This window comes from Macadamia integrifolia, unplaced genomic scaffold (genome assembly GCF_013358625.1).
Source record: "Macadamia integrifolia cultivar HAES 741 unplaced genomic scaffold, SCU_Mint_v3 scaffold_5A, whole genome shotgun sequence".
In the NCBI taxonomy this organism is placed as follows: Eukaryota; Viridiplantae; Streptophyta; class Magnoliopsida; order Proteales; family Proteaceae; genus Macadamia; species Macadamia integrifolia.
In genome coordinates, this window is record NW_024870671.1 from 76,569 (window position 1) to 88,739 (window position 12,171).

Consider the following 12,171-nt stretch of genomic DNA (forward strand, 5'->3'; position numbering starts at 1 on the left):
GAGTACTCACGGTGGGACTTCTCCGACAGCCCTATGGGCGTATCGCGGGAGGGAGTTCGCGGCTCGTACCCGGAGTATACGCGCACTGTGGTTGTAGTAGCACTAAAACCAAAGACTTAGTAATGTTGCTTAGGTGGATGTGATTTAAAATGTATAGCATGGCATGTAGTGTATATGATGTGTTGTGATGTGTGGACTGCTGTGTGGTCCCATCTTTCTACTTACTGAGCTAGTGAGATCATCCCACGTGTGCACCCCCTTTTTAGATGATTTTACAGGTCATACATCTGAGGAGCAGGGGGTGGGTCCCACAGTCGAGTTTCCTGAAGAGGACTGGTGGACCCCTGAGGAGTTTGGGCACGGCGTTGACTGCTCGTGCGAGAGCTGTGCTGCAGGACAGCAGTTCTGAGGCCGAGCTGAGCTCCACCATGGAGGCCGTGCTGAGCTCCACTTCTGAGGCCGAGCTGAGCTCTTTCTTGTGATGCCGAGCTGGGCACAACCCCTGATGCCGAGCTGAGCTCCAGCCTTGAAACCGAGCCGAGCTGTGTACTCTGATGATTTTTGATGATTTCCTGTATATACTTGATATTTGAATTTTATTCTTTTTGTGTATATATCATGCCTTCGGGCCCAAATGTATATATTTATTGTATCACAATTCGGGTATCAAGTATATGAGGTTTATTCACAGGTAAAACTTAGTCTTTCGCTGATCTGATGAACTTGTGTTAGTGTGTGTATGCTGTGGTGGAATACAGTATCTGATGATCCTGGCAGGTTTGGGTTAACCGGTGTTAACTCGGTCACCGCTCCGGTTCAGTGTGTACGGGGTGTGACAAACGTTGGTATCAAAGCGTGATGCTCTGCTCCACTCACAGCATACCATTAGAATCCCGTAGACTCTATAATAGGAAAATGGGGTTGGGCTAATATAAAAGCTTTAAAGATTAAAAAACTAAAGAAAGAAAGTATAAAAAGGGATTGCATTATATATTGCATTCATGGCATGCGTGAGTATAGATAAAAAGGGGATTAGGTTGGTGATGTAACCTATAGAGTACTATTTCGACAAAATTTCGGCAGCATAACGGCGTAAAATGGGATTTCCAAAATTTTACACAAACACCTGATAAACAACAGATAATAATATAACAAAGAGCACAGATAGAAAAAAATCACATCACCACAAAACCACACGGGTACTCCACATATGAAATCACCACAAAATCCACTATTCAAAGATATTTTATTCCATAAATGAAACCAGTTACAATACATATACAAGGAATGAGAATAAATAAATATACAATGTCTACAAAAAAAAGGAGGAAACGGGTAAACAGCTAGTGTGGGCGAGCCAAGCCCTCACTGGTCGTCGTCATCGTCGTCGATGATCACCACGTTCGCCGGAGGCCTGGAGTTAACGTCGAGGCGGTGATCGTAGTAATCGAACCTCGCGTTCACCAGCCATACCTCCCTCCGAAGCCGGCCATAGTCTGTTGAGATAGCGTTGGCCCTGGTGTCCAAGTCCTGACCCAGCCTAAGGAAGGAATCCTCCAAGGTGGTCTGCCTGGAGGCAATCTCGTCCAGCCGCCTCAGTATCTGAACTTGGCCATCCTGCAAGGCCCGCATGGAGGACGACATGCCCTCAAAGTCGTAAGCACCACTCCCAGGTGGTGGGGCTGTAGCTCTAGAAGAACTAGGACCAGGACCTCTCGACTCCTGAGGCGCCTCCTCAGGGATGCTGCCACCCATCAGATCCTCCTCCTCGTCCTGAGGAACGTAGTCCTCATCCTCCTCACTGGACTCCTCCTCCATGAGGACATCCTCCATAGGGGCAGCCCTCCTACCCCTACCTCTCTGAGTTCCTGATCTAGGAGGTGAATCCATGAGGGTCTGAAGACCCATCTTCAGGAGGTTTCTCCGGTCGAACCTATCAGCCGGAGTCTTCCCCTCCTCACCGCTCAGATCCACCCCGAAGAACTCGAAGATCCTAGTGAGGATCCTGCCGTAAGGGAATCCTCCATCCTCTGGGTGGGAAGTGTGGTGCTCCATCGTTCTGAGAATGATATAGGGAAGGCACAAGTGCTCGCCGCCTCCCTCTGCGGCCGTGAAGATACAGAAGGCAATGAAAGCCGCCATGAAACCCACCTGGTTCCGATGACCTCCTCTGGGAAGCAGGTTGAACTGGATCAACCGGGCGAATAGACGAACCTCAGGGTAGAAGGATGTCTCGGACTCCGGGCGACTGCTGCTGCCGTAGATGGTCTCATAGATGAAGTTCGGTGTCGCCAGGCTCATGAACGGTCCCTGAGGCCTACCCCTGGGGGGACTGTAGTATCGGTGTCCCGCCGCCGATATACCCAAGATACTGGCCAAGGTGCCTACCGTCAGCTGGATATCCACTCCCTTCACCAAGCTGCTGATGGTGAACTCCACGTACGGATACGACACCTCCAGGTTACAATAGAACCGATGGATGAGCTGCTCGTAGCATGGTCGGTCCACATGAAGAATAGAGTCCCAGCCCAATGCTGAGAACCTCTCCTGAAGCCTAGCCTTGTGGAAGTCCTCGACTACCACGGTCTTCTCCATCAACACTGACCCCTTCAGGAAGTTGGGCCAGTTGGCTGCAGCCTCTGCACTGAGGAAGTGCTCCTCATCATAGTCTGAAGGGTCAGACTGGGTAGGTGCAGGTCTCCCTGTGCGAGGAGCTGAAGAGCTGGTCTCCGCACTCTTCCGCTTAGAAGCGGTGGTCTTGCGTCTAACGCCAGAGGAAGATGGTCCTTTGCCGGTGCGTGACGACATCCTGGCAATAAGAAAAGAAAGTAAGGATTAGTACAGAAAGGAAAAGACAGTAGCATTAAGAAGGGGAAATCCAAAACCCAATTCATGCAAAACGGGAACGGCGACAATCTAGGAACGATAGGAAACTTATGACATGAAGCACGGTAGTTGACAACGCATAGGAACATGCCAAGACAGTAAAATGATAGCAAAAAGGAAAGGGCATAAATAACACGGGAGGATTCGATTTCAATGCACCAACTCTTTCACAATGAAGTAAAAGCTTGAAACCCCAGGACTAGAACGAAATGTCATAGTAGTGGGATGATGGAAATGCAAGCGCATACCCCAAATAGACTATGGAGTTCCATGAATACAAGATGGGATGAAAATCAAGGAAACCAATGCCAAAAAATAGGGATTTTCATGGAAATACATGGGGATTCCAAGCATAAAATGGATGATTCATGGAATCTAAAGCATATCAAGCACAAAACAAGTGAAATGCATCACAGTGGAATCATCAATTGGAGAAAAGGATAAAAAATTTAAGAAACCCCAAAATTTGGAAACCTAGGGCACAAATTGGGGTTTTCTCCAAATGAAGGGATAAAATTCCTATAAACTACAAATGACCACAGTAGAATCATCATAAACACATGGAAAGACTGTTCTATGGTGAAAAATATGGAAAGACAACCTAAGGTAAAGTCTATACATGCATTTCACCCAAATGGAAATTCTGAGAAAAGGAAAAAGGAGGAACTTACTTGAATGAGGGTGAGTTGACTCTTCTCTAAAGTGCCGAGTGGGTGAGTAGACTCGCGAGTAGAAGCACCGAGGAGACCTCCAAGATCGCCCAAGGAAGAAAGGAAGAAAGAGAAAGGAGATGGGGAAAGAGACAAGACCGAACAGGGTCTGTAGGGCCCTGTTCGTGTTTTAACACAGGCAAAACCGACGGGTATAACCGGCGGGCTCCTACCCGCCGGTGCCACCCGCCGGTGTGAGGCAGTAAGACCGGCGGGTATAACCGGTGGGCTCCTACCCGCCGGTTCAGCCCATCGGTTATGGCAGTTGGGGAATTTTGAAGATTTTTCTTCTTTTCTTGTTTCCTTCTCTCCTTCTAGCAATGATTTCATTGATTGTCACTATGGATGTATTCCTATGATTAGTATGCTATGGTCAAGTGGGACCATTAGCATGTCTGTTGTGGACTTTGCCTGTATCTTGGAATTGAGCTACGATTATTTACAGGCTATCATACACTACAACACCTCATGTAATGGCATATGATTGTGTGCCGAAATCAATTCTATGGTGTTTAACCAGTATGGTGTGTGATGTGTTCCAGGTACAGGGATACGATGGTACGTACTAGATCCGGTAGTAATGCCCGAGGTACCTCGCGGGGTCCTCGTCGGGTCGGTCGACCACAAAATCCCAGGGGGTCCCGTTCTGTGGGGCATACCTCACCTCCACTACCTCCAGAGACCCTTGGTCAGGGTGGGGCACATGGGGACCCACCTATGACTACACTCCCGGACCCTCCACCGGTCATTACACCGGGAGATCTTGCTACAATAATTCAGCAGTCCCAACAAGCTTTCCAGCAGCAAATGCTTCAGCAACAGCAAGCATTTATGACTGCCATCCAGCAACAGTTGGATTTTTCTCAATCGGGTCAACCGCCCCGAGTACTCACTCCGCAGGACCCACCTGTAGGGTCAGGAACGGGACCACAAGCGGTGGGTACACCTCCAATCCCACCATTCGGTATTCCTCAGCATGGGATGCCTCCTCCATACTCCTACTATCCTGTCTATGCTCCTAACTTCCCGGCGACGAGTAATACGTCAAGGGTAGTGGAGTCATTCAAGAGGAACTTACCACCTGTATTCTCTAAGGTGGGGAGTGATCCTCTGGAACCGGATCAATGGATCCAAGAATTAGAGAAGATATTTGAGGTGCTTGAGTGCACGGATGCCCAGAAACTTATTTGTGCTGGGTTGCAACTCGAGAAAGAGGCAAATTCTTGGTGGCAAGCCTCCAAACCTATATTGATGGCTGCTCATCCAGAACCTACTTGGGAGCAGTTCAAGGAGTTGTTCTTGGATAACCATTATCCGCGCAGTTTCAGAGACCGAAAGGAGACTGAGTTCATGGCCTTAACTCAAGGAGGTAAGACTGTCCTTGAGTACCAACAACTATTCAAGAGTTTGTTCCATTTTGCCCCAAGGCATATGCGAACAGCTGAAGAGAAGGCAGCAAGGTTCCTAAAAGGCCTAAAAGCATCTATTGGGTCTGTGCTTGAAGTCTTGGATTTGACCGAATATGGCCAGATTGTACAGAAGGCCAAAACAATGGAAGATAAGCAGAAGGGTGAACAGTCCCTCACTCCTGGACTGTGGAAGAGAACAAATCCATTCTCAGATGCGGGAAATTCCTCCAAGGCTTACCGCGGATCATACAGTTCTGGGCCTATGTATAGGCAGCCCTATAGGCCATCTGGCTACCCTCCTAGGCCAGTTGGTGGTTCGGGTTCTACCTCTTTTCGCCCGAACACTAGTGTGGCACCTACAGCTCCAAGGCCACCTCGACCTCCATCTGCAGCGGGTCAAGTGCAGAGGGGCCCCGCTCCAGTTCCGACGTCTCAGATTCGTTGCTTCAACTGCCATTCCTATGGGCATTATGCGAAAGACTGTCGGGCCCGACCAGCCTTGCCCTCCAGTCAGCCCTCTGCGTACCGACCTCCCTTACCTCGAGGCAGTCAACCGCAGGGAAGGATGTATGCCCTATCAGCCGAGGAAGCTGAGGCTAGTACAGAAGTTGTAGCAGGTACATTTTAAATTAAGAAGTTCATTATGATTAATATTGATGACCTGCTGAAATTATATACATTGTTATACTAGGTATCCTACCCATATCGGGCATACCAGCCTATGTTTTATTTGATTCAGGAGCTACTCATTCATTCGCATCTAAGAGATTTGTAGGGAAACTTGGGATGTCACCCAGGATCCTAGACCATGGAATGATTGTTAGTATGCCTACTGGTAAAATTGCACAGTTGAAGGAAGTGTATGGGCCGTGCCCAGTGGAGATTAGTGGGAAGAACTTTGATGCACAACTCATTAAATTCAATATGCAGAATTTTGATGTTATATTGGGTATGGATTGGTTGTCGACTCATCGAGCTAATGTGATCTGTGCGGAAAGGCTGATTAAGGTAACAGATGATGAAGGGAAAGAGTGGGTATACCGAGCAGATACAATGAAAAGGGTGAGGAAGGTCCTTGTCTCCGCTCTCCAAGCGGTAAAGTTGCTAGAAAGTGGATGTCAGGGTTTCATAGCCTCGGTACTCGATGTTGATGCAAGAGTTACACCTCTAGAAGAAGTAAAGGTGGTTAAAGAGTTTCCCGATGTTTTCCCAGATGATCTGATGCATTTACCACCTGATAGGGAGTTGGAGTTTGCCATAGACTTGACTCCTGGAGCAGCTCCAGTATCTAAGGCTCCATATAGGATGGCACCAGCTGAATTGAAGGAGTTACAGATGCAGTTGCAGGAACTATTGGAAAAGGGGTTTATTCGCCCAAGTGTTTCACCTTGGGGTGCCCCGGTGTTGTTTGTCAAGAAGAAGGATGGTAGTTTGCGTATGTGCATAGATTACCGGGAGTTGAATAAGCTAACCATTAAGAACCGGTATCCATTGCCACGCATTGATGATTTATTTGATCAGTTGCAAGGAGCCAGGGTATTTTCGAAGATAGACCTTCGGTCCGGCTATTATCAGCTCAAGATAAAGAGCAGTGATATACCCAAAACAGCATTTAGGACTCGATATGGTCATTATGAGTTCCTAGTGTTGTCCTTCGGGTTAACAAATGTGCCGGCAGCATTCATGGATCTAATGAATCGAGTATTTCAGGATGTGCTCGACAAATGGGTAATTGTTTTTATTGACGATATCTTGATCTACTCCAAGACCGAGGAGGAGCACACTCAACACTTGAGAATGGTGTTACAGAGGTTGAGAGATCAACAGTTGTTTGCCAAGTACAGCAAGTGTGAATTCTGGCTTGAACAAGTTGGATTCCTGGGGCACGTAGTGTCTAAAGCCGGAATCGAAGTAGATCCTGCTAAGGTGAAAGCAGTAGTGGAATGGGAAAGCCCCAAGAATGTTACTGAAATTAGAAGCTTCTTGGGTTTGGCTGGATACTACCGGCGTTTCATCGAGAATTTTGCTCGGATCTCAGCACCAATGACCAAGTTGACTAAAAAGGGTGTGAAATTCGACTGGGCAGAGGATTGTGAGAAGAGCTTCCAGGAATTGAAAGAAAGGTTGGTGACTGCCCCTGTGCTGACTATTCCTGAGGGCACAGGTGGAATGACAGTCTATACCGATGCTTCCAGAGTTGGTTTGGATTGTGTTCTCATGCAACGGGGGAAGGTAATAGCGTATGCATCCCGACAACTAAAGGAATATGAGAAGAATTACCCCACTCATGACTTGGAACTAGCCGCAGTCATTTTTGCCCTTAAGATCTGGCGACATTATTTGTATGGGGAGAAGTGTGAGATATACAGTGACCACAAAAGCCTGAAATACTTCTTCACCCAGAAGGATTTGAACATGAGACAGAGAAGATGGCTTGAACTCATGAAGGATTATGACTGCGATATTCAGTATCATCCCGGCAAGGCTAATGTAGTGGCAGATGCATTGAGTCGGAAGACACAGACTGTGTCGCTCTCATACTTAGCAGTCAGCTCACCACTTGTGCAAGAGGCGATGCTAATGGATGAAACCCTCTTGTATGAAGGGGCAACCTTAGAGCTTGAACCTCAACCAGAAAACCTTAAATGGTTGACGGTATCCTTGTCGGCTCTACAGGTGCATCCGGCAATCAGGCAAGAGGTGATAATGAAGCAACCTTTGGATCCTGAATTGCAGCGGATTAGAGTTAAGGTTCAAGACCAAACGATGAACGACCCAGACTTTACCTTAGCCAGTGATGGGGCATTGATGTTTCGAGACAGATTGTGTGTACCCGATGATTTGGATATACAAGATAAGATAGTGAGAGAAGCACATAGCTCCGAGTACTCACTTCACCCAGGAAGTACCAAAATGTACAAAGACCTCAAACAAAGTTACTGGTGGCCAAACATGAAAGTCACTATAGCTTTGTATGTGGCGACTTGTCTTACCTGTCAGAAAGTGAAAGCTGAGAGGCATCGACCTTATGGTACCCTTCAGCCACTCCCAGTACCAGAATGGAAGTGGGAAAGGATTACAATGGACTTCGTCACCGGACTACCAAGTACACCTAAGGGAATGGATGCGATATGGGTGATCGTGGATCGGCTTACCAAGACTGCTCATTTCATTCCTATCAAGACCAAGTTCTCCATGACCAAACTAGCACAACTTTACATGGACAACATAGTGCGCTTACATGGAGTGCCAGTGAGCATTGTTTCAGATAGGGACCCAAGGTTCACTTCTAGATTTTGGAAAAGCTTACAGCGTGCCTTGGGATCACAGCTGAATTTGAGTACAGCTTTTCACCCACAGACGGATGGTCAGTCAGAGCGAACCATACAGATATTGGAAGACATGCTCCGGGCATGTGCAATGGAGATGAGTGGCAGTTGGGAAGAATATATACCTCTTATGGAGTTTGCATATAATAACAGTTACCAAGCTACAATTGGAATGGCTCCGTATGAGGCATTATATGGCAGGAAGTGCAGAACTCCTTTGTATTGGGATGAGGTAGGTGAACGTCGAATGTTAGGACCTGAGATGATACAGATGACTTGTGACAAAGTCGACGTTATTAGAGAACGGATTAAAGCAGCTCAGTCCCGTCAAAAGAGCTATGCGGACACCCGCAGGAAGGAGATTGAATTTCAGCCAGGAGAAAAGGTATTTCTCAAGATCTCTCCTACTAAAGGTTTGCAAAGGTTTCACAGAAAGGGAAAGTTGAGCCCAAGATACATGGGACCATTTGAGATCTTATCCCGAGTTGGCTCAGTAGCCTACATGCTTGCTCTGCCACCTTCGCTTGGGGATGTTCACAATGTATTCCATGTATCCATGCTGAAGAAGTATGTGCATGATCCATCTCATGTACTACCCGTGGAACCAGAGTACCTAGAAGCTGATATGACCTACACAGAACAGCTAGCTGAAATTTTGGACTGGAAGGTGAAAACCCTTCGCAACCGCTCCATTTCCTATGTAAAGGTGCGATGGGCTGATCATTCACTTGAAGAAGCATCTTGGGAGGTAGAAGAAGAAATGCGAGCCAAGTACCCTCATCTTTTTGATCAACCAGGTACGTAATTTCGAGGACGAAATTTTTCAGAAGGGGGGGGTAATGTAATACCCCGCTTCTTAAACCCTATCTGATTTCGTGATTGAACCGGTTTAACCATGCAGGAACCGAGCCAGAGGATATTTGAGCGGGTTCCTTATGGGCTATGATGGCACGGGTGACCTTAAACACCGGCTGGCCCGACAAGTCCGAGCCAGTGCCAGAAGAGACGGGAGTGCCCAAACCGTGTATGTGCACCTACTATAAGGCTATGTACGGATAAAACAGGTATTATATCCGTATTTTAAGGTATATACATATGCTACATCATACGCTTGGGGTGGGGTTCGTGCCGAGGTCCGAACCCGGTCAAAATCCCAAGTTTTGGCTCTCAGGTGGGTAGGACAGGTGGGTACACCCACCCACCTGAGTGACCCATCCAAGACTATTCACTTAATTAGGAATAGTATATAAGGCTTTATGATTTCTTTTCTTTCCATTTATTACCCTCGTACGTTTGGTGAGAAAAGTAAAGAGGAGAGAGAAAAGAAAGGGAAGAAGAAAGGAAGAGGAAGAAAGGAAGGATTTCAGTGGCGCCGAAGCTCGATCTTGCCATTCCGGTGCCGGGAGAGTAATCTTCAACTCTAGATCGACAGTTGGAGGTAAGAAAAGTTGGGTTTTATGAACATTCACCATACCCAAGCTTTAAACCCTTGATTCGATTATGGTTCTTGAGATCTTGTAAATTCCCTTTGAAATGATGAATCTAAAGTTTAATAGATGATTTCTGTGTTGATCTTGAAGGATTTGAAGAGATATTGACAAGGTAGAAGAAGCATTGTGGGTTGAAGTGATTTGGAGGGTTTGAAGTCATTCTTGAGCAAAGGAGGTAAGATGGCTTTCCCTCACTTGAATCTAACCTAGATCTAGGTTAGAACCATCCTATAGGACCTTGAAGGTGTGAAGAATGGGTGGGGAAAAGCCCCATTTGATTTCCCCAAAGAATGGAGAAAATGGGGAAGAAGCAGGGTCTTTCTCGCTAAAACCGGTGGGTACAACCGGCGGGTACCTACCCGCCTGAGGGTACCCACCTGAGAAGGCAGGGGGCCTTCAGGCCTAACCGACGGGTACCACCGGCGGGTACCACCGGCGGGTAGGTACCCGCCGGTCTTAGCCATGGGTCCCTGGCCCAACCGGTGGGTACAACCGGCGGGTACCTTCCCGCCGGTCATAACCGGTGGGCCCCTTCCCGCCGGTCATAACCGGTGGGTAAAACCGGTGGGTAGACAGCCCACCTATCTGACCCACTTGTGTGGCCCCGAAGGTGATCCTTATGTCTGATCGATCCCAAATTGGACGTGTGACCTTCTTTTGACGTTCTAAACACGATTTTGACATCGGATTTCATTAATTTCGATTCTAAAATGGTGAAGTACTAACCCCTCTCAATTATGTTAGGTTCACCAAATCCTACCCGATTCGCTCCGGATCCCACCCGTACCGAACGGGAATCCTTGTACGCAACAAGTAAGTGGAGAGAGGACGTTTGGCCTTGTTTCAAGGTATTTGTTTGGCATTCATATAACTATATCTAATCTAGTCATGTCATCATGAATATGTTATATGGATTAGTCATTCCACACCTTGATGTGCATATATGCTATGTTTACTTTTCAAATGCCCATTTGAATGAGATGTTAATATGTTGAATGTGGACATCATGGTGCATAATGCATTGATAGACTAGATGCCGTAGTCGGCTTGGAAGCGAATGCATTGGTGGCCCGTGGAATGGGACACGGAGGCACTATGCAGTCGTACTATTGTCATATAGGAGCATGCGGTATTAGGATTCTCACCATCCCGTGCTACGACCCTTCCCAACAGGGGTTAAGGTGTTGGGTTATCATTTGGGGGGAAGCAGTGGTCGCGGTCGTCGGGTCACTGTGGCGGTTAGACATAACGCCCGACGGGTCATGTAGGACAGTCGATAACCCCGGTGGTACATTCAAGAGGGCCAATCGTACTGCTTTTAAATTGCTGGAGTCAGCACCTTTACTTTCAGTTATTTACATTTCTGTTGAGAGCCGGTGGACGGCATTGTCTTTACTTTTTTGAGTACTCACGGTGGGCCTTCTCCGACAGCCCTATGGGCGTATCGCGGGAGGGAGTTCGTGGCTCGTACCCGGAGTATACGCGCATTGTGGTTGTAGTAGCACTAAAACCAAAGACTTAGTAATGTTGCTTAGGTGGATGTGATTTAAAATGTATAACATGGCATGTAGTGCATATGATGTGTTGTGATGTGTGGACTGTTGTGTGTGGTCCACCTTTCTATTTACTGAGCTAGTGAGCTCATCCCACGTGTACACCCCCTTTTTAGATGATTTTGCAGGTCATACATCTGAGGAGCATGGGGTGGGTCCCACAGTCGAGTTTCCTGAAGAGGACTGGTGGACCCCTGAGGAGTTTGAGCACGGCGTAGACTGCTCGTGCGAGAGCTGTGCTGCAGGACAGCAGTTCTGAGGCTGAGCTGAGCTCCACCTTGGAGGCCGTGCTGAGCTCCACTTCCGAGGCCGAGCTGAGCTCTTCTATATGATGCCGAGCTGGGCACAACCCCTGATGCCGAGCTGAGCCCCAGCCTTGAAACCGAGCCGAGCTGTGTACTCTGATGGTTTTGATGATTTCCTGTATATACTTGATATTTGAATTTTATTCTTTTTGTGTATATATATCATGCCTTCGGGCCCAAATGTATATATATTTATTGTATCACAATTCGGGTATCAAGTATATGAGATTTATTCACAGGTAAAACTTAGTCTTCCGCTGATCTGATGAACTTGTGTTAGTGTGTGTATGCTGTGGTGGAATACAGTATCTGATGATCCTGGTAGGTTTGGGTTAACAGATGTTAACTCGGTCACCGCTCCGGTTCAAGGTGAACGGGGTGTGACAGGTAAAGTTACACAGTTGAAGGAGGTGTATGGTCCGTGCCTAGTGGAAATTAGTGGGAAGGACTTTGATGCACAACTCATTAAGTTCAATATGTAGAATTTTG